A 22,849-nucleotide genomic window follows, 5' to 3' on the forward strand; every position below is an offset into this window, starting at 1 on the left:
ATCCCTTTAATACTCACGTTGCAATTAAATACATATCTCAAAACCCGGTTGCCTCCCCCTACGAATAATTTATCTGTCCCCCAGGTAGACTGTCAGCTCCTCGGCTGCAGGGATCCTGCTTACTGACTCTACCGTCCTCTCCCATGTGCTTAGTACAGGGTTCAGAACACAGAATTAGTGTTCAAATACATACTATCGAATGGTTGATTACCCATGTCAGTGGAGGTTATAAGGAGGGTCTGATCCCAAGGACTATGTGGAGTCTGGCTTTTTCACCCACTTTGTTCAGGGCTCGTCGGTGGGGGCGTGGGGTGGGGGGGCACAGGTAATAATGATAACTGCAGTACTTGATAAGCGCTTACTGTACGCTAAACACTTTTCTAAGCTCTGGGGCAGATCTAAGTTAATCAGGTGGGACACAGTCCCTGACCCACATGGGGTTCGCAGTCTAAGTCGAAAGGAGGAGGATTTATTCCCCATTTCACAGATGAATCAACTGAGACCCAGAGAAATGTCTTGCCCAAGGTTTCTCAGCAGCCAAGTGGCAGAGCTGGGATTTGACCCCTGATCCAGTGACTCCCAGGCCCGTGCTCTTTCCACTGGGCCCAACTGCTTCTCTGCTGTTTGCTGCTGCTCCTGCAGCTGCTTGGAAGACCTTTCTGGTTCCAGGGGGCCCCGGGGCTGCTGTTGGAGAATCCGGCCTGGAAAGGGCTGGCTGGACCTCTAGGCTCGGGGTCAGCCATTCTTGCCATTTTCAGGTTGTTTCCTCACGTTCCATTCTGGGAATGCACTTTATTTATCATTCCTGCTTTTCTTGGCCTCGGGACCATTTTAGGTTAGAGGCGGGATGGGCCTTTCCAGTTCTGGAACCTGGCAGCCACTCGCGGGCAGTTAGAAAACCCAGGAGGCTTCCGCTCCAGCCAGCCCCTGCTCCTCCCCCATCCCTCCCCGCCCCCACCTCTGTGGCTTTGGCAGGCAAGTGCCCTGCCTGCCCACCCTCTCAGGCAGCAGGGGAGGAGATCTCCTCAGGGAGGTGGGCTGACGGCCTTCCACTCACAGCCTTGAGAACTTCATGACCAGCGATGTGGAAAGAGCACAAGGCTGGGAGTCACAGGACCTGGGTGGTAATCCTGGCTCTGCCACTTGCCTGCTGTGTGACCTTAGGCAAGTCACTTCATTTCCCTATGCCTCAATTTTCTCTTCCTCTCTCCCGCCTTAGACAGTGAGCCCTAAGTGGGACAGGGACTGTTTCTGATTTGACTAACCAGTACCTGACCCTGAATTTAGCACATGTCCGATCTGATTATCTTACGTCTACCCCCGTGCTGAGAACAGTGCTCAATAATGAGTGCTCGATAAATGCCAGCCAGGGGGAGACGGTGCCGGCTGTGGTGTTTGGGGGGTGAAGGCTGGGGGAGAGACAGTTTTTTTCTAGTTGCCACTAGAGAAAGGCCATCGTAATCCTTCGGCTAGCCCCAATGGCCTCTGGCCTGTCCCGAGTTCTGTCCCATGGCTCATGGGGAGGGGGTGGTGGTTCCCAATCTAACTGTTGCGGTTGGCTGTAGGATGAGGGGCTGGGCAGGAGGGAAGGAGAAGGAAATGAGTGCTTCCACTGACTAACCCAGGCAGAGGGACAAGGGGAAATGTCACTTCACAAACTAGAAGATGGAATGTGTGAGCAGGAGAAGCATCAGCCAATGGGTTAGTGTCGATTCCTCTTTCCCCTCTGTCCTCCCCTGCTACCTTGATGGAGAGAGTTCGCTGCTCCTGCACCAGGCGGGTTCAATTGGGCAGAAAAAGGGCCCCTTGCGAGGTAGCGGTTCCCTCGGGCAAACATCCACAGGCCGGACGGGACAAGACCGGGACACCCGGGCTCTCATAGGTGACAGTTTCCCTGGCACGCTGCAGCCCTTGCAGGTGCTCAGCGGCGTGGGGCGAAGGGCAGGGCAGGAGAGGGAGATATTTGACCAACTGTGGTGCCAAGGAATGTGGATGGGAGGATATTGCCCAAGATCCTTTTCCGGCCACAGTGACACAGTCAGGGTGGAAATAACAGCAGTCATTTATATCTGTTTTTAAGCAACCCCCTTCAGCGAGTGGGTCAAACCACTTCTTGGATGGCGCCTCGATATCTCTCTGCAAAACTAGCGAGGCAGGCCGAGGGTCACTGCGGTCCAATTTATAGTTGCTCACTCTCCCCTGAGCAATTTTCCCCAGCGTCTCGTACTGTGCTCTGCACACAGTAAGGCCTAAACAAATGCTATTAGTTACAGGGAAGCAGTGTGGCCTCGTGGAAAGTGCACGGACTTGGGAGTCAGAGGACTTGGGTTCTTATCCCAGCTCTGCCGATCACCTGCTGTGTGGTCTTGGGCAAGTCATTTTACTTTTCTGTGCCTCAGTTTCCTCATCTGTAAAATGGGATTCAATATCCGCTCCCTCCTCCTACTTAGACCCAGAGCCCGATGTAGGGAGGGGACTGTGTCTGACCCGATTACCTGGTGTCTACCCCAGGGCTGTTTGCAGGGCTCGGCACATAGTATGCACTTAATAAATATCACGGTTATTATTTTTATTATTACTGTTGTTATTATTTCTACCACTAAGAGGCTCCGATCCTTTCCTCTGACAGCCATCGGTGGCCTTCAACTCACTCACGGCCTTCCCCAGCCCAGCATTTTCGGTCTCTTGGTACCCTGGGGCGGGAAAGGAGAAGCCACATTTCTATTTTCATTCCTAATGTCTGTTTTTAAGTGGACCAAAACATGCTGTTAATGAAGCTAAACGTCGAGGAGAAAGGGGACACGTTTAGCAGCAGCTATTGAACAGGGAGTTATTTCCCTAGTTACAAGTGGAGCTTTCTAAATTGGGAAAGCCACCCATGGCTGTGGTTCCACTACTAAATGGCCTCCTGGTTGGCAGTGCGGCCGTCAATCCCGTTCCATTCTTTTCCCTCACTATTGGCCTCCCCATCTGCCCTGCCCTCATCCCTCCCCCGCTCAACCCAGGGCCAGCAACCTTCTGGAGCCTTCTCTCCCTCAAGTACCCACCAATCTATCCCTCAACCAATCAGTGGTGCTTATTAAACATCAAATGGGTGTAGAGTACCGTGCTAGGTGACTGGGAGAGTATGAGAGAGGTCCCTGCCCTCAAGAAGCCTTCAACAGCTCTTCAGTCGTCTCTCCAGTGTGCCCTCACTGACCCTGCCAGGCTGCCACAGATCAAGGAGATCCCACTAGATTCTGTGGTCATGGAGGGAAGAAGCAGTGGATAGAGCATGTGCCTGGGAGTAGGAAGGACCTGGGTTCTAATTTGGCTCTGCTACTTGTCTGTTGTCACTTTAATTCTCTGGGCCTCAGTCACTTTAATTCTCTGGGCCTCAGTTCCCTCATCTGTAAAATGGAGATTAAGACTGAACCCCATGTGGGACATGGACTGCGTCCAACCTCATTAGCTTGTATCTAACCCAGTGCTTAGTATAATGCTTGGCACATATTAAAAGCTTAACAAATACCATAAAGAAAAAGAAGGCCTTAGACCCAATCCCAGAGATCCAGAATTCTCGGCAAGAGCTTGTGCCCCATGAGAAATCGTTTTGACACTTGATAGGGAAGGGAGGAGGGGAAGAAAGAGAGAGATGGAGGGAGAAAGGGGAGGGAGGAATGGGGAGGGAAGGAGAGGGAAAAGGAGAGAGGGAGGGAGAAACGGAGAAAAAGGGAGAGAGAGAGAGACAGAGACTGCACTGGGTTGATCCAAAGTGTTAAACTATCCAGAAGGAAACAGGCGTTTACATCTGTCATAGAGATGGTTCACATCCCTTCAAGCAACAGGGAGAAGAGGATATAAACAAGCCCAAACAGGAGGAAGGAAACAAGGATTGCCCCAAGCCTTCCAAAGAAGAGCTGCCTCTTTTCTACTGGTCTTTGGCACACACCTGGCATTAGGAAAAACTGGGCTGGGACTGTATTGTCCCAAACAGAGCAGAGCATCTGTTATACCTCCTCTTCTACAGCCCCGCCACGCCCCATACCGGACCTCACCTTCTGTTTTTTTGGGGTCATCTCAAAACCCTGCCACCCAACTGCAACATTTTCCTTCTCTATTCAGACTCTTACCTTCTCCAAACCCCTTTCTCCGGCCTCACGTTGGACCCCACCAAAATCTAACTCATGCCCCTGGGCCTGACTTCATTCTGCTCTTTCTGAGCCCCTTGTTCTTAACCACCCAGTATCCCTTAACTACCTTTCTTTATTCATCCTGGGCTTACTGCTCCTAATCTACCCAATTATTTTTAGTCCATCAGTAGTGTTTACTGAGCACCAACTGTGTGTATAGCAGGGTACTAAGAGCTTGGGAGAGTACTATACAGGTAAGGCACAATCTGACTTCAAGGAGTTAATCTCACCAGGTGAGGACAAAGAATGATTTAGAGGAATTAAGGAGAAATTTTAAGAGGACAAAGAATGCTGAGGAGGAAAAGGAGAATGGAGAGATGGATTGGTAATGATGGTTGTAACTGTGGCATTTGTTGGGGGTTTAGTATGTGCCAAGCATTATACTAGACACTGGGGTACATACAAGATTATCAGATCAGACACAGTCCGTCACGGGGCTCAGAGTCTCTGGGGGAGGGAGTTCAGAGCTTAGTACAGTGCCTGGGACATAGTAAGCACTTAACAAATACCATCATTAGTATGGTATTTGTCTTAATCCCCATTTTACAGATGAGAATTTAAGCCCCGAGAATCTAAGTGACTTGCCCAACGTCCCCTGGCAGGCAAGGGGCTGAGCTGGGATTAGAACCCAAGTCCTCTAATTCCCAGGCCTGGGATCCAGAGTGGAGGAAGCCATTTTCGGTCTCCTCAAGACCAGAAAGTGGCACAAGCCGAGGGAGCTCTGTCCCAGCTCCTCCGGTGGCTTGTGTTGCCCGAAGGCCCTCTCCCCATGGGGCAGGCAGGCGACTAAACGAGAAACCTCATGTTTGTTTTCTTTTTCTTTAAAAATGCCAATGGAAAATAAATCCCCTGGGCTGACTACTTGCTTTGTTTTGTTGTCTGTCTCCCCCATTTAGACTGTGAGCCTGTTGTTGGGCAGGGATTGTCTCTGTTGCCAAATTGTACATTTCAAGCACTTAGTACAGGGCTCTACCCAAAGTAAGCACTCAATAAATATGATTAAATGAATGAATGATCCTCAGAACAGGGGGCACTGGGGCCACTGCCCTGCCAAGCGGGGCTTCCCGGGCCAGCAACATGAGGAGGCAGAGCCATGTTAAATCGTAATTCAACCTCTTTTGCATTGGGATTGGTCCAATTGATAAAACGACCAGACCATAATCCAACCAAACGCTTCTTCCGCAAACCACACCCCTGACACTGTCCCTAGTATAGTACTGCAGGAGTATTATAAGTCTGTAAGAGCTAAGACATTTAAAGATTGAAAGTACAGAGTTGGTTGGTTTTTTTCCTAGCTGAAACGGTGACCCAGAAGCGTCAGGGCTAAACCCAAATGATGCTCTTCCCTTTTGGAAATGACCAGCCCTTTCTCTCCCTTCCTCCTCTGAAGCAGAGTGAAAAGTTGGAGGGTGTCATAGCATCCTGCTCACCACCCCCTGCGACATGGTGTGTGGTGCCTGGGATAGTGTTTTTTCCAGTACTGCCTGATTAATCTGATCCATAATCCTCAGGGGCGGGCACTGCACCGTCCTCTCCGGCCTGGGCCGGGAGCCAAGCACACTGTCGGCGCTCAACCGATAATAAATAAATAATCACAATAACTCAGAATGATAAGGCTAATAATAAATAATCATTTAGGGTCAGACGTGATTATTGGGAGCTGTCACAGATAGAGAATAGCCCACATTTGCACTAACGTGATTTATCCCAAACTCTTATTGTGAAAAGACCCTAGGAAATTGAGCGATGTAATTGGTCGGCATGAGTCATAGCCGAATGGTTATTGGACAACGTGGCCTAGGTATGAATCAGAAAACCTAATTGTCTGAAATCCTCCCCAGGTGGCCTTTGTTTGTCTGTCTGCCACTGGGCAGATGCACTTTACAACGGCAATAATAAGGGCCTTCCTTTATAGCCTAGCCAGAGGGGGAGAGGGACATCAGAAGGGGAGGTAGGGGCAGGAGGAGAAAGGGGTAGCGGGAGTAAAGAATTATAGAGAGGAAGAATCAAAACACATCCAGGAAACTCTGCAACCCCCAACCCAGGGGGCTCTTGGCAGACATTTCTGGGGAGAGAGGAGAATGGGGCCTTTTTGTATACTCCCAGCAACGCTCAAGAGTAGAAATGATCTCGCTTTCCGCTTAGACGGGAGCTTCCAAATTCAGGCACCAGAGCCCTTTGTCACCACTCACCCGGCAGGAGGACATGGAACCAACCGAAGGGAGACCCAAGAATGGGGTTGGGGTGGGGACTCTGAGAACACCACTTTTTTGGGGCCTCGTCGGTAAAGCGGGGGCCACTTTTGACACTCTTCATTTCTGCCTCATTTCAGACTCATAATGGGCAGTCCAGTCCTCAGTAGGTTCCGGTTCTGCTGTGGCCCTGGATGTTTCTGTGTCTCGTTTTTCATTTTTGGGGTCCTGAGACCCGGATTCTGCCCCAGGCCTCCCACGGTCAGGCTCCAGGGAGGGGAGGGTTCACGAGCCCTCGGGGAGAAGTACTCTGGGATGATGTTAAATCGGCATCATTCCTCAAAATGGCGATGCTGATGGGGTTACTTGTCACTGCGTGCCTGGCCAAAGACCCACGGTGGCCCAAGCCTCTCCTTTCCCTGTGTCTGAGATGGGCCAGGCTGGGCCAGGTTGGGCCACCCACCTCTCGCTCTTAGAAGGAATTACTTGTTTCCCGTCCGCCTGCGAGATGTCACATGATCTGCCCTAATAAAAGAGGGGGAACTGCTTTTATCGCAACTGAGAATCTTTAACCACGTTGCTGGGAAATCATGTGGTCTAGTGGAAAGGGTGAGGGACCGATAGCTGGAGGACCTGAGTTCTAAACCCAGGTCTGCCGCTTGGCTGCTCTGTGACCTTGGCCAAGTCGCTTCACTTCTCTGGGCCTCAGTTTCTTCCTCTGTAAAATGGGGACTCTATCTATTCTCCCTCCCCCTTAGACTGTGAGCCCCGGATGTGGGACAGGGACTATGTCTGATCTGCTTATCTTAAGCAGCACATAGTACACACTTAAATACCACAGCGATTGCTGTTCGTGATAATTATTATCACAGCCTAATACATGTGCTGCTACTAATATATCGTAGACCGTAATGGAGACTGTATTGGAGACTGAGATGGGGGGGCTGGATCCCTGACACTCTTAAAAACTGGGCACCGGATCTTATTCTGATCTTGTTTCCTTCCTTCGACTTTCCTTCCGAACCTACAGTCTTCATTTACCTCAGAGAGAGAGAGGTGTGGAGGAACTGGAGGAGAGAGGACACGATGCGTTAACTTAGGCAGGCCTAATCGTGCTGCGGGGAAATGTGATATGATGAAGTAAATCATGCCTAGGGGAATGAGCGTTCCAGGAGGTGTCTTTCTGCCTTTCTTGAACTGTGACGTACTCTAAATGATATTTACTAAGCAGTAGCGATGGGATTTATTGAGCAGCTAATGACGGCAAAGCACTGTACTAAGTCCTTGCAGAGTTCGACAGGGGCACAAGACACACTCCCTGTCCACAAGGCACTTATACTCTTCAGGCTCATCACTGGGGTAAATTAACTACTGTGATAGTACAATCACTCATCCTATCCCGACTGGATTACTGCATCAGCATCCTTTCTGACCTCCCAACCTCCCGTCTCTCCCCTCTTCAATCTCTACTTCACTCTGCTGCCCGGATTATCTTCCTATAGAAACGTTCTGGGCATGTCACCCCCTCCTCAAAAATCTCCAGTGGTTGCCTATCAACCTCCTTATCAAGCAGAAACTCCTCATTATTGGTTTCAAAGCTCTCCATCACTTTGCCCTCTCCTACCTCATCTCCCTTCTCTCCTTTTACATCTCAGCCCACACACTCCATTCCTCTGGGGCTAACCTCCGCACTGTGCCTCACACTCGCCTGTCCTGCCGTCGAACCCTGGCCCACAACCTGTCTCTGGCCTGGAAAGCCCTCCCTCCTCATATCCGCCAAACGATCACACTTTCCCCCATTCAAAGCCCTACTGAAGGCCCACCTCCTCCAAGAGGCCTTCCCAGACTAAGTCCCCCTTTTCCTCGGCTCCCTCTCCCCATCGCCCCGACTTGCTCCCTTTGCTCTACCCCCCCTCCACACCCCACAGCACTTGTATATATGTATGTACATAACTATAATGCTATTTATTTACATTAATGCCTGTTTACTTGTTTTGATGTGTATATATCTATAATTCTATTTATTTATATTGATGCTACTGATGCCTGTTTACTTGTTTTGATGTCTGTCTCCCCCCTTCTAGACTGTAAGCCCGTTGTGGGCAGGAACTGTCTCTATTGCTGAATTGTACTTTCCAAGCACTTAGGACAGTGCTCTGCCCACAGTTAAGTGCTCAATAAATACGACTGAATGAATATAAGTTCATCAGACCTAATGGGTTAAAGGTGGCCAACCTCATTCTGATAGCAGTCCTGCAAATTGTCAAGTACCGGAGCACCAACCCTCCTAAATCCTGCATTTGTAAAGCTTCATGCTTCTAATGGGTTTTTCCACAATGGAGCCTTTGGGGAGTTGTAAAATATAATTTTCCAGGCTCTTCCAAAGTATCAACTAATTAGAGTCCATGAATATAAAGAGCCTTGCATCGGGAGATTTGCGGCTTTCTTTTACAACTCTGGTGAAACAATTTATATATTAAAACGATAAAAAACATCCAATGGAGCGTTAACCTCTATTAGGTTTCCAGTATCCTTTTGAAGTTAAAGAATAAATTTATTTTGAATTTTTTTTCAACCCAAAATGCCAAAAAGACAATGAGGCAAGGGTTTTGGAGAGATACGTATGATGTTACAAATAATGTGGCTCAACTAAGCAACCTCCTTCCCATCTTACTGGGAAATACTTAGACTAAATACTGGCCCTGGCAGAATACACAGCTGACTCTCATCAAGGCTTCCCATCAAAGGGGATGAAACTGAAGTCTGTCCACAGAGGACCCAACAGAAGTTCTCACAAACAAGGAGGATATAATTCTGGCTTTCAGGTCAGACGGTCTGGATGTCCCATTTATTTTTAATCATGAAGCAAAATCTTCAATTACCTTGGCAGAGGGTGTGGGAGAGAGAGAAAGGAGGGGGGTGGAGGGAGAAGAGGTATTGAATCCCCCTTTTACAGATGAGGAAACTGAGGCACAGAGAAATGAAGGTCATACGGCAGGCAAGTGATGGAGCAAGATTAGAACCCAGGTCCTCCGACTCCCGGGCCCATGCTCTTTCTACTAGGCCACACTGCTTCTCCAACACTTTTACGTCTGTTGTCAGTTCTCGGGCTACGGGTAAAAATCCATGCTCACAGCATTATCGTTGCAAAAGATCTCAACACCCCCTCTTTTCCTTTCTCCCCTTTCTCTCTCCTCCTCCTCCTCCCTACTCCCTTTTCCTTCTCTATCATTGTCTCCTCTTTCTTTTCCCTTTTTCCTTTCCATGTTCATTAGCCTCCTCCTTTTCCCCATCACGGAACACCCAATCCCTGCTTCTCAAAGACCAAGATCCCTCATCGCCTCAGTCTAGAAAGATCACATCCAATCGATCTTGCCGGAGAGAAGAGTGCTGTGAGGTTGGTTGCTTTCTAACCACTGCTTGAATTACTCCTCTGACGTGGCATCACGCAAGCTGTCCCACTGATGGTTGGGTTCACCGATGATCCAGTTGGCAGAGTAGAGACATAACTGCGCCTTGTCACCCTCGCCTGGACCGAACCCTTCACTGTGGTTTCAGCCGGACTCTACCAAGTGTGGTGAAGGAGAGGCAGACACGGTTACCTGCTTGGGCTCGTTACTGTAGGGGAGTTATTTCTTTGCGCGGAACTCAAACAAGCCCTGCTAGCCTCAGCCCTGCACTTCCAGCGGGGCTCACCTTCTCTCGGAAATCTCCCCTGGTTAATTCACAACACCCCAGTCATGCCCCACCCATCCTTAATCAATCAATCGATGGTATTTATTGAGCACTTACTGTGAGCAGAGCACTTGGGGGAGTGCAGTCAATCAACCAAAGTTATTAATTGAGTGCTTATTATGGCCAGAGCATTGCACTAAGTGCTTGAAAGAGTATGGTACGGTAGAATTATCAGACATGCTCCTTGTCCTTAATGAGCTTACATTCCAGAGTCTTATAGTCTAGCACAATAAAACAGAGTTCGTAGACCTAGGCCCTGTCCCACCCGGGGCTTCCCAGGCTTTTGGAGCATAGGGGAGAAGGGATACCTTATCCCCATTATACAGAAGAGGAAACTGAGGCACAGAGAGGTGAAGAGAATTGCCCAGAAAGAGAGTGGCAGAGTCGGGTTTAGAACCCAGGTCCCCTGATCCCTAACCCTGGGTGTGCTCTATCCATCAAGCCAGGCACTTCTCCGTGATGCCAATGATGATGGGTCAAGAATTGGGCCTCTCTTATGCTTTCGCTCACTAGTTCTAGGTTTGCTTCCCGGCCACATAGGAGTGCTTTGATCCCGCTCTTGTGGGCCAGCACTGAAGAATAAATAAGCAGAAGCGTCTGGAAGGTCTAATGGGATTCTGAGCCTCATTCTTAAAAAAAAACAAACCTGAATGAAAATAAGAATTGTACACTTAAATCTAATCCAATTAAACCAATACCACCCACCCTTTGGCATTGCTAGGGTCTGGATCAGATTTACTGTAGCTTGTTCTCATTTATGTGGTTGCTCTTTTGATTGAATTAACATAATGAGAAAATAGTCACTTAGTCACTGAGAAAGACATGGTCTAGTTATTGGAATTCAGAGATGGACCTTATCTATCCTATAATATAGGAGGGGGGTGTAGCGCCATGTGGCCGAATTAATCTGGGAAAGAAATTGAGGGGGTGGGCCTTGGGTAGTGGGAAAATCAGAGAAAAGTGGAAACAAAATGCACTGGGCAGGGGTGGGGTTGCAACTAATTCTGAAAGACCACATCATTATCGTCAACATCAATAACTCTCAAGGAGACCCCGGACTAGAAGTTTGGGAGAGCGCAACAGAGTTGGCAGATAAGATCCTTGCCCTCAAAGGTCTTACAGTCATAAAGGGGAGACAGACATTAAAATAAATTACCTGTTGGCGGGATGAACGAAAGAATATAAGGCTATGGTATGACAGCATGCTGGGAATCAATCAGGGATGGCTTCTTGGAGGAGTAGGAATTTTAAGAGGGTTTTGAAGATGGGAAGGGCTGGTGGAATTGGAAGGAGAAGGAGGTCCGGGTGGGCAGGTACATACTGAGAGCGGGGACAGAGGCAGGAAAGGCAAACGCAGCATAGAAGGTAGAAGGTGATCTTGACCGTGGGAAGAGCAGAGTGTGCAGGCTAGGTATGAGCAAGGGAGGAGAGTCAATATGTAACATGAGAAAACAGGTGGCAAGGCTCAAAACCACTGGCAGGATTTCTCCTCGATGAGGAGGAAAATGCCTTTGGAGTTTTTGAGGAGTGGAGAGAGGGGTGCAGAGTGACAGCTGAGGAAAATGGTCCAGGCAGTAGTGTGTGGAGAACACTGAAATGGGGAGAGGCTGGGAGGCTGGTACAGTAGCCTGTTGTATTGTACTCTCCCACTCTGCACACAGTAAGCGCTCAGTAAATACCGTTGATCGATCAGGATACGATGGGAGTGTCACCCGGTGTGGTGGTTGCTTGTGGCGGGGGAGGAAGGGTCGGATCCTTCAAGTGAGGTGGAGGAGGCCCTGGCAGGAGCAAGCGGTGGATTGGCTGGGAAAATGAAAGGACAAGGGGGAGTCGAGAACGACACCAAGGGAGTGGCTTTCTGGGATGTGGAGGAGGAAGGGGGTTGGGCTGAGATGGAAAAGGAGGATGGGGGAGTGGATTTAGGGAGTAGTTATGCACCAATTCCCTCCACTCTGCGGCTGGCTGATGTGTAGTGAGGGAAGATCGGCCACGGCCAGGAACAGGATCAAGAGGAGGGTGGTGCTCGGCTAATCTTCCCTAGACTGATTTTATGCCACCCTTGCCTGCAACTCCTCATGACCCTTCCATGAAGGGTTCATGTCCCCCTTTCTTCCGGGCTCCCTCCCCGAACAGCGAATGCCCTGTGTGAAGGATGTGGGTACTGCATAGGGCTGAGTCCCCAGATCAGGGTCAAAAGAATGCTCACAGTTAGTCAGGCTCAGCTCTAGGAGTTCACCTACTCCCAGCAGCCCATGGCAGATAATAATAATAATAATGGTATTTGTAAAGCACTTACTTTGTGCCAGGCACTGTACTTAGTGCTGGGGTGGATACTAGTAAATCGGGTTGGACATAGTCCCTGTCCCATATGGGGCTCACAGTCTAAATCCCCATTTTACAGATGAGGTAACTGAGGCACAGAGAAGTGAACTGACTTGCCCAAAGTCACTCAGCAGACAGGTGGTGGAGCTGGGATTAAAACCCATGACCTCCTGACTCCCAGACCCAGGCTCTACCCATTACGCCACGCCGCTTCCCTGGAGGCTTCATCGTAGACATCTCTGGGATACAAAGCCCCATGAGGGAGTTGGCTTTTGATGTTCTCCCGGTGACCATGCCAACACAAGGCCAATAGCGCCATGCCGGTGGAGACAAAGCCAACACAATGCCAACTGTCTTCTGCTTGGACAAACCTGAAGACAGATTCTTATTGCTTCTGCTCATCTTCCGAGGAAGGAATAATAGAATCACAGCAACCTAAGAGCTGCAGGGGACCTGAAAATATCATCCAGTCCTGCCCTCTGCCTCCAGACAGATCTGCAGCACTCAGAGGCTAAATACGGTCAATAACAATGATATAATAGACTAATATGATAACGATGATACGGGAAGGACAAAATAGTGATACATGATAATACATGAAATAATATAATCACGATAAAGGAAAAATAATGACGACACAATACCATATTTGCTTACCACCAGAAGTTCAAGCAAAGTATTAGAATGAATCAGCTGCCCATTGGAGTCTTTGTTAGGTAGCAAATTAGAATTTGTTCCTTATGGATCGAGTGAGGAGCATCTAAAACATTTGCATGTTCTTCCCAGTTTACCTCAACAGCCTGCAGGGTCCTCATCCTCATCATCACCATCACCACTAGCATTTACCGAGAACCTTTGAGCGGAATACCAGGATGCCTCGATCAAAAAGACGACGGGGTTTACTGAATGATGGACTAAACGTTTGGGAGAGTGCTCAGCTTAATCTTGTCAGCTGGTTTTCCAAGCCAGTTCTGTCCATTTACACATACGACCCTCTCCATTTTCTTCTCAGGGCCCCAACGAGTTAGCTACTGTCTCTACAAGATAGGCAGGAGAACAGATGCAGTTACTGTCATCTTAATTTTAATGGGGAAGGAAACTGAGGCAAAAAGGGGGAATGGGGCTTCCTACAAGTCCCAGGGGTCCAGGCATGCCTACTATGAATCCACTGAGGTGGCCCCATGACTCCTTTAGAGTGTAAGCTTCTGGGGGCACGGAACTCATCATTTCTTTGTTTGGCATTTCCCAAACTTAGTAGGGTGCTTTGCACCCATTCCAGTTCTCAATAAGTGCTAATTCTAGTTTGTGGGGAATTGATGGGGGGCAGAAGCAGATTAGCAGGATAGTCACCTTTGGGGCCTGGCTGGTGGCCCAGGAGTGTGGTGAGGGAGTGTAGGGCAGTGACGGGAAGGCGGAGAGGGGGTGGCACTGCTCCCGCGTTATCTGTGTTTTGTGGGAGGAGGAGTTTCCCCAGTCCAGAACTTGCCACGAGGTGGGATAAGGAGCAGAGCCTGAGGTAGATGCAAAGACAGGTCCTGCTGATCTCAAGATTTCCCTGTTCCTTGGGAAGCAAGGCTGGGGCTGGGCTGGGTGGACCCCAGGTTGGGCCTCAGGGGTCAGCAGCACTGCAGCCTGGGGGGGGGGGGGGCTCCGAGGCCCCCGGGGGCCTCGGATAAGTGCTGCCCTGAAGGCCTCCAGTCACTAGGCCCCAGTCAGGCCCCAGGGGCCGTCCCTATACAAGGCAGAACTGCTGGGAGCAGGGGAGGCTGGCAGAGGGCACGGGGGTCAGGGCAAGGGGCCGGTCTTGCAGCGGGCAGCCTTGGGCTCTGTCCTTGAGGTCACAGGGCCTGTCCTGCCCCACAGCTCTGGCAGGCCAGGCCTCGGGAAAATGCCAAATATTTTGCATTCTTACAGCACCTGGCTTTTCTAGACCGGTTCCTGCCAAACCAGGGCAGGGAGCGTGAAGAGAGCCAAGAGGTACGGGACAGAGGACGGCGCGAACCTCGATGGTCTTTCCTCTCTGCCCGCTGCACCTACCCCCAGCTCCCGACGCGGCTAGGTGCCCGGAGCAGTGGCAGACGGAACCCCACGACTCTTGGCCTGAGCCCCTGCTAAAACGAGAGGGCGAGCATCCAGGTGGGATTTGAGAGCCATTCATAGCTTTTCTCCAGGCCCCCCTCCCCAGCCCCCAGAGCGGAGACGTCGGGATCATTTTCACTCGGGCGGTTGGGAATTTGGTGACCTTTCTGTGCCGGGCCCTCTGTCAGTTGATTCCTTAGGTATGCGAGTTATCTAAAAACAGTTTCTTCCTAATCTGCTCCCATCGGCTCCAGGTTACCGGAGTTCATAAATCTCTGTACATTTGACGTTAATGGAAAATCTGCGTCGTGACTCCCGCCGCGGCCCCAGCGTGTCACAGTAATGAGCTGGACGTGCGGACGTGGCTGGGCCGGCCCCCGGGAAGGGGTCGGGGGGGTGACGTTTTATGTCGATGCCATGTCTGACCGAGACCGTCTTTCACAGCCCCAGCCTGAGAGTCTCGCTCTCACCGACGGCCCCCAGACGCCCGGATCCACCCATGGCTTGAAGGTGTTTAACCAACTGGGGGGCCACGTTCCAGCCGCCCGGGTAGCCAATTGATTGCTGCGGTTTCAGGTATTTGGAGACAGGGTGGCTGGAAAAAACTGGGAGGGAGATGCTACTTCCCCCCACTTCCCTACCTTCCTAGCCCCCAAAGAGACCAGTCCATTGGACACATTTTAACAGTGGGGCAATGCAATTGGATGCTTTGTGACCTTTAGTAGTAATGGGAGGAATATTAGTTGAAGCATTTGAGCGTACCCTTAATGCAAACCACTCTAAAGTGTAAACTTGTTGTTGGCAGGGAATCTGTCTGTTATATTACACCCTCCCAACTACTTAGTAATAATAATATTGGTATTTGTTAAGCGCTTACTATGTGCAGAGCACTGTTCTAAGCGCTGGGGTAGATACAGGGTAATCAGGTTGTCCCACGGGAGGCTCACAGTTAATCCCCATTTTACAGATGAGGTAGCTAAGGCACAGAGAAGTTAAGTGACTTGCCCACAGTCACACAGCTGACAAGTGGCAGATCTGGGACAGTGTACAGTGTACCCCACGAACACAAAGTCGTGGGGTTGAGTGCTCTGCACAGAGTAAGCGCTCAATAAATGATGATGATGGTATTTATTAAGCGCTTACTGTGTGGCGAGCACTGTTCTAAGCACTGGGGTAGATACAAGGTAATCAGATTGTCCCACATGGGGGTCACAGTCTTAATCCCCACTTTACAGATGAGGTAACTGAGGCACAAAGAAGTTAGGTGATTTGCCCAAAGTCACACAGCTGACAAGTGGTGGAGTCGGGATTAGAACCCATGAGGTTTGACTCCCAAGACCATGCTTTTTCCACTAAGCCACACTGACTGACTGCTATTAAGCACTTACTATGTGAAAGCACTGTACTAAACACTGGTAAAAAGTATGTGGATTCTACATAGACAAGTTCTACTTAGCTGCATCAGAAGTAAAAGTGGCATTTATTGAATGTCCACTTGATATTGTAATCTCAACCGATGAGTGATATTTGAGAGTTTACAGCGTGCAGAGCACTGTACCAACCGTTTGGAAAAATACAACATTGTTGGTAGATGTGATCCCCGCTCAGAAGAGGCTTACAGTCTAACAGGGGAGACAGACATAAAAGAAGTCACAGATAGGGAGAGTGGAAGGATATGTATGTAAGTGCAGAGGGGAGGGCAGATAGAGGATATGAGGGCTTAGTCGGGGAAGACCTCTTGAAGATGGGATTTTAGGAAGATGGGGAGAGCGGTGATCTGTTGGCTGTGAAGGGGAAGGGGTCCCAGGCCAGAGGGAAGCCGTGGGAAAGTACTTGACATGCAGTAAACACTCGGGAAATACCACTGGTTGATTGACTGCAGTGTACTGTACTAGGTACTGGAGAAGTACAGAATAACTAAGTGACGTGCTCCTTGACCACCTGGGAACAGAGAGCCTAAAGGGGAAGATAAACATAAAAATATTTACAACTAGAGTAGTCAAAATAAATAAAAAAGTACGTATGTTTAGCTGCATGCTAAGGAAGGTTTAAATAAGCCCTCTGTGGGCCCAGAAGGATAATTAGTCATGCAAGGCTAGAAATCCTTGATTCGGCCTTGAGACCAAGGAACCGGCGTGAGGTAAAATTTGAGGTCTCCGAGTCCATCCCTACGCGTCCCCAGTTTAAGGTTAAACAGTAACAGTGTCCCAGATGTGACTCCTTCTGCAGCCCACCAAACATCAGTGAGTTTTCGCCTTCCTGTTTTAGCAGAGCTGGATGGTAGAACATTTTGTGAAACCACATTTCAATGGACCTCAGAAAAGGTCAATTTTTGTTCACCTGAAAATGTGCTATACTGAAACTGGCTCAGCACCGCTTAGGTACATAAAAAGGAAGAGTGGGTTATTGTTTGGATTTTGGAGAAAACCCGAGACATTCAGTCCTGTGGCCAGACCCTATGCCGCCATCTGCCTTCCCAACATCCCCAAGGGGTGCCATTATACCGATTTTATAACTGGAAGCGCTTTAATCCAGAGATGCCAGTCGCTCCACCGAGGTCACACTCAATGTGTCGGCGAGACGATAACCGCCCCACTTCCGGCCTCCCTTTGTGGGCACTAACCATAATGCCATCCTGCCATTCCAAGAACAAGCACTACTAATCCAATGCCATTCCTCACCAAAGATATAAAACCTTGATAAATAAGGAAAGACTTTTGGAGGGGAGTGGCTGGGGGTGCCAAGGAGGGAAATGTTTATTGCTATTATTACTATTAACAATAACTGTCTTATTTGTTAAGAACTTACTATGTGCCAAGCCCTGAACTAAGTGCTGGGGTAAGCTCGTTGTGGGCAGGGAACATGTCTGCTAACTGTTGTATTATACTTAGTACAATACTCTGCACATAGTAAGCGCTCATTAAATACCATTGGTTGATTGACTGATTGGGGTAGATATATATGATAAGCAAATCAGATCCAGTCCCTGTTTCCACATGGGGCTCACAGACTAGTGGGGAAAGAATAGGCATCTAATCCCCTATTTTACAGATGAGAAAACTGAGGCATGAAGAAACCAAGTGACTTGCCCAAGGTCAAACAGCAAGCAAGGTGTGGACCTGGAATTCGAACTCTGGCATCCTGACTCCCAGGCCCACATTCTTTCCTCTAGGACACATTTGCAGGATAGTGTGTGTTTAATGGCCATAAAATACAGAGAAAGTCAAGTCAGTTTGTGAAATAGCGATTTGGAGGCAAAAATCTTTGTTCTCTAAGGTCAGGAATGAAAACGTGCATTTTTCTGGTGTGCATAAACACTTACAAGTTAGTGCAGTCTCTGGGATTTACGTTAATAACTGACAGGTTATATCCTGGACGGCCAGGATTTTCCACCGGGGCGGAAATGGATTTCCACAGCCCCTTCCCCGTCCACACCCATTTGGCTTCGTGACATTTCATTAACTGAAGGGCAGAAAGGTGACGAAGCGTCCTGGGAGCCATGTGGTAAGAAGTCCTGCTGGTGGGGGGCTGAAAAGGGAGGGTGGAAATGGGGACTGTACCAACTGTGTGGGATGAGGTGGGATGAAGGAGAGAAAGTTAAGGAGGACACAGAGGGGAGGAATCTACTTCTCTAGAGGCTCCTCCTACACATGGGACCTGGCTGGTATCTTTGGAGATAAGCACCCCAAGGTCTTGACTCCTTTAGAGGGAGATATGGGGGCAGTGAGAGAGTGAGCGGGAGAGAGAACACATGCATGGGTGTGGGTGTGCAAGGTTTGGCTTCTGGCTGCAGCGTGGCCTAGTGGAAAGGGTAAGGGCCTGGGAGTTAGAAGACCTGGGTTCTAATTCAGGCTCCTCTGCTTATCTACCGTGTGACCTTGGGCAAGTCGCTTAACTTCTCTGGGCCTCAGTTCTCTCACTTGCAAAATGGGGATTCAATACCCATTCCCATGTGTCTACCAGCTCTGTTATACCGTTCTGTCCCAAGTGCTAGTACGATGCTCTGGACACAGTAAGCGCTCACTAAATATGATTGATTGATTGGACTGTAAGCCCCATGTAGGACCGATTATCTTGATTCTATCCCAGCGCTCAGTACAGTGCTTGGCACATAGTAAGGGCTTACCAAATACCACAATTTCTCCCCCTCCCCCGCTTCTGCCAGATTGTTTCTCCACTAATCCGGGCCTGGAGACAGGATCTATAGATTATCAGCCTCTCTAGAAACAAATCCATGGAATTTCTGTTGTTGTGAGAAAAATTCTAAGAATAACCTTTCTCTTTTAGGGTAAAAACCAGTTACCATTCCCTTGGGCCCCCTGGACGCCTTTCCTCCCTTCCTGTTTTCCTGCTTTCTCTCTCCCTCTCCCCCCGGAACTCTGCGAGTAAAAATATGTCTTGTTTTTCCTCTGTTCTCTCACTCCCCTCCGACCCCTTCCCTTTTGTCCTGTTTTCTCTGTTTCTGAAGGCTCCGTGTAGGCTCCGGGAATCTCCCCCTCCTGCTGGCCTGACTGACCCTTCCCATCCAAAGAAAGCAAATCATCCAAGAGGAGGGAGAAGGGGAGGAGGAGGAGGAGGAGGAAGAGGAGAAGCAGCAGCAGCTGTCTTGGCCTGACTCTGGGGATCCTCCTCCACAAGTCTGCTAGGCTCAAGCCTGGGTAGAATGAGGCCTGCAGAGGCTCAGGGAGAGGCATGCCTGGCCCCAGCCAAATCGGGAGCAGGAGGAGTGACACATCTGGCTTGGGACACTGGCAGCTTTCCGGTCAACATGTTCTCCGAAGAATGTCGCTTTTCATTCCCGTCCTGGCTGAGTGCTGCCCCGGGGATGCTCAGAGCTGGCCGTGCTGGCCCGGAACCAGAGTATCGACCCTTCTCAATCAATCCATCAATGGTACTTAATGAGCGCTTGCTATGTGCAGAGCACTGTACTAAACGCTTGGGAGCGTACAATGCAAAAGAATTAGCGACACGTTCCCTGTCTATAGTGAGTTTATCCCAGCAGCACGGGGCTCAAAGGAGAAGAACGCGGGATGTGAATGAGGGTTCTTCCCCAAACCTCCCTGGGATCGACGGCCAGAGAGATGATCACGCTGTTGGAGCCAGTGGGAGGCAGTGTGGCCTAGTGGATAAAGTATCGACCTGGGAGTGAGAAGGACCTTGTTGTGGGAAGGGAATATATCTTCTATATTGTTACACTGTACTCTCCCAAGCTCTTAGTACAGTGCTCAGCATATAGTAAGTGCTCAATAAATATGACTGATTAACACAGAGTAAGTACTTAACAAATACCATAAAAAAAACCCCTGCCCTTCCCTCTGCTTTTTCCCCCATCCATCTCCCCAAAGCAGTCCCACCCCGCATCCCAGTGGATTGGTCAACAACAGAGAGGTGGCCTTGTCTGGAACTCTTGCGATGAGTCTTCTTGGGGCCAGTTAATGAGGCCTCTCTTCTCTCCCCTCTTGAAACCCTCTTGAGAACACACCTCTTCCAAGAAGCCTTCCTAGATTAAGGTCCTTTCCCAACTCTGGTCATTGTGATTTTCCAGTCTCCTCCCTCACATAATTCTAGTTCTCCACCCTAACTTCTCTACTCAATGCCTAGGACCCTCGGTTCTCCTGGGTTGCAGCCCAAACTGCCAGCTCTGTTCCAAGTTGGACGCTTGTTCTCCTGCTCCCCTTCCTTTTATCCTTGACCAGCCAACGAGCATCTATTGAGTAGGGAACGCTCCCCTCTCCAGCAACCAATCAATCAAGTATTTATTGAGCGCTTACTGTGTGCAGAGCACTGAACTAAGTGCTTGGGGAAAAAATTAGAAAATAGAGTTGGTAGACGGGATCCCTGCCCACAAGGAGCTTTCAATCTCCAGGGGGGAGACAGACACTGAAACAGATTACAGAAAGGAGAAATAGTAGAGTATATGGATATTTACAATATCTTAATCCATCATTGATACTTACTGAGCGCTTACTGAGTGTTGTGCACTATAATATGCGCATGAGAGAGGACAGTGCAACAGATTTAGGCCACCCGATCCCTACCCTCAAGGAGCTTGGATTACCGAAGGATTTAACAGGGTCTGTGTCCAACCTGATTTGCTTGAATCTACCCCAGAGCTTAGTACAGAGGCTGGCACACAGTAAGCACTTAGCAAGGGCGTCCAGTGGCCCAGATGGCTACCCGACAGCCCGGTTTTTATCTTCCCAGCACCAGATAAATGCTCAGTCAATTCCATTGATGCTGATTGAATGGTCAGAGTCCCAGCTGGTGCAGATTTGGCACTGGATTTCTTTTTTTCTGGGATTTTCATTTTCAGCATACAGTTTCCCTCCCGTCTCCGAGTTCCGCGACTCAAAAAGCAGTGTACATGTTTCCACGGACCCAGGAAGGGACGTCAAATCTCTGTGCCGGTTGCTGGTGGGGGCGGGAGACCCCCACCTTCCATCAAGAGAAACGCTCTCGGTCCAGGCAGATCTGATGAACTTCTGCAAAATGGCACCTGAGGCCTCCATCCCGTTATCCCAAGAGGGGCCCCTTGCGACACACATGATTCCCCCGCCCCCGGGCCTATCACTGGCTACCGTAGACAGCAACCCTAGCAGAGGGGCCCAGAACTCCATCTCCTGTTTCTCAGACAGCAAGAATTTGGGATAACATTCATGGAGCCAGAAACTGAGGCTGAGGGAAAGAACATGGCCTCCTTGCTCCCTGCCTATATCTGTATCTGTTGCTGTATCTGTAAGGTCCCAGACCTAAACCGGGACCCCAGTCACCCATTCCTGAAGGACCACAACTGTGGGATAAAGGCCTCCTCAAGGGCTTTTCGTCCGTAGCCACCAAAATGCCACGTTCAGCTAACGTGAGCGGAAGACCGAAGGGCAGCCACCCCTTTGGGGACTGTGGCCAGGCCACCACAAGGGCCGGCTCGGATAACAGAGGCAGAGTTAGGCGGCCGCTTCTTCGAGTTTGGGGTCCGAGTCCAGTCACGTTCCCCAGTGGTCAGCTCTTTTGAAGATGGCAGAGTTAATCTTTGACCTTGTTATGACCTAAGGCACTCTCCCCACTTCCTCTCCCACACCCCCACTATTCCACAGCTGGTTTTGAATTTCCTTTCAAATTAACCAGAAGACATTTACATCCCATAAGGCCAAGCAGCCCCGATCTGTTAACTGCATAAAACACCAGCAAACACACACACACACACACTCCTGAATGTCCCTTCTTTCTCCTCCCGACATCCTCCTCTCCTCTTACTCCCCTGTCATCTAAGTCCCAGGTCTACCCTCAAAAGTGAGCATTTGAAACCAGTGAATGTAGGTGGGATAACAGCAATACTAATAATAATCACTGAGGTATCAGTTAAGCACTTACCACGTGCTAAACACTGGGGTAGATACAAGATAATCAGGTCGGACACCATTCCCGGCACACGTGGGGCTCACAGTCTAAGAAGGAGGGAGAATGCATGAATTTTGCAGATGAGGAAACTGAGGCACAGAGAAGTTGAGTGAGCTCAACTCTATGAGCTCAATGTGAGACAGGGACAGTGTCCAACTCGATTTTCTTGTATCTACCCCAGTTTATAAGAGTGTCTAACACATAGTAGTGCTTAACAAATACCGTTATTATTATTACGATCGTCATTATTGTTGTTGTGAAAGGTCACTCGGCTGATAAGAGATGGGCTAGAATGGGAACCCTCCGATTCTGATTTCTAGGCCCACCCTCTTCTCTCTAATAATAATAATAAAGTTGGTATTTGTTAAGCGCTTACTATGTGCAGAGCACTGTTCTAAGCGCCGGGGTAGATATACGTGGGAGGAGGGTGAGCGAGGGCTGGGGGGATGCGATGGTGGGGGAAGGGGCCAAACCCAGCCAGGAGCCACTAGTGGTTGTTAGGGGTGGAGGGCTGCCAAACCACAGAGGATTTTCAGGAAGTCACGCCTGGGCTTTCAAGGAGTCAAAACGGCTGAAGAATCCTTCTCTGGCCAATAGCAGTGCAAACTGTCCATTGCCTGGTGGGCTCTGGGGTTGGGAGGGGAGTGGCAGGAGGTGGCCCTCTAAGTTGAGTGAACCTGGGAGTAATGGATCCAAGGACTCCACAGTGAGGCCGGGGTGAGGGGAAAGGCAAGAGGGACAGCCCCCAGCTCCTAGGTCCACAAAAGGGAAAAGGGAAGCCCGGGACAAGTTCTCTGCTGAGCCTTCCTTGCTTTATCATCGGCCACCTCCAAACCCACCTGGTCTATTAAATCGTCCGATGGGATTTGGGCAAGCTCTGGGTCCCGTAGGTAGCTCTCTGGGGCGACGGGTTTGGTGAGGCACTAACCACTTAGAACAGTATAAGTCAGTCAA

The 22,849-nt window shown here is 49.6% G+C and overlaps 2 long non-coding RNA genes across 2 annotated transcripts in view; one reads left to right on the top strand and one right to left on the bottom strand.

The window, feature by feature from the left end:
• Nucleotides 1-22,849, bottom strand: part of LOC120638963 — a 173,813-nt gene that overhangs the window by 81,248 nt on the left and 69,716 nt on the right. The gene's annotated exons all lie outside the window — the stretch shown is intronic.
• LOC114805415 lies at nt 14,339-19,640 on the top strand. Its single transcript, XR_003753398.2, has 3 exons — nt 14,339-14,557; nt 14,945-15,076; nt 18,969-19,640. It is a non-coding gene; the product is annotated as an uncharacterized LOC114805415 (long non-coding RNA).

The sequence above is a fragment of the Ornithorhynchus anatinus genome, chromosome 18, assembly GCF_004115215.2.
Source record: "Ornithorhynchus anatinus isolate Pmale09 chromosome 18, mOrnAna1.pri.v4, whole genome shotgun sequence".
NCBI lineage: Eukaryota > Metazoa > Chordata > Mammalia > Monotremata > Ornithorhynchidae > Ornithorhynchus > Ornithorhynchus anatinus.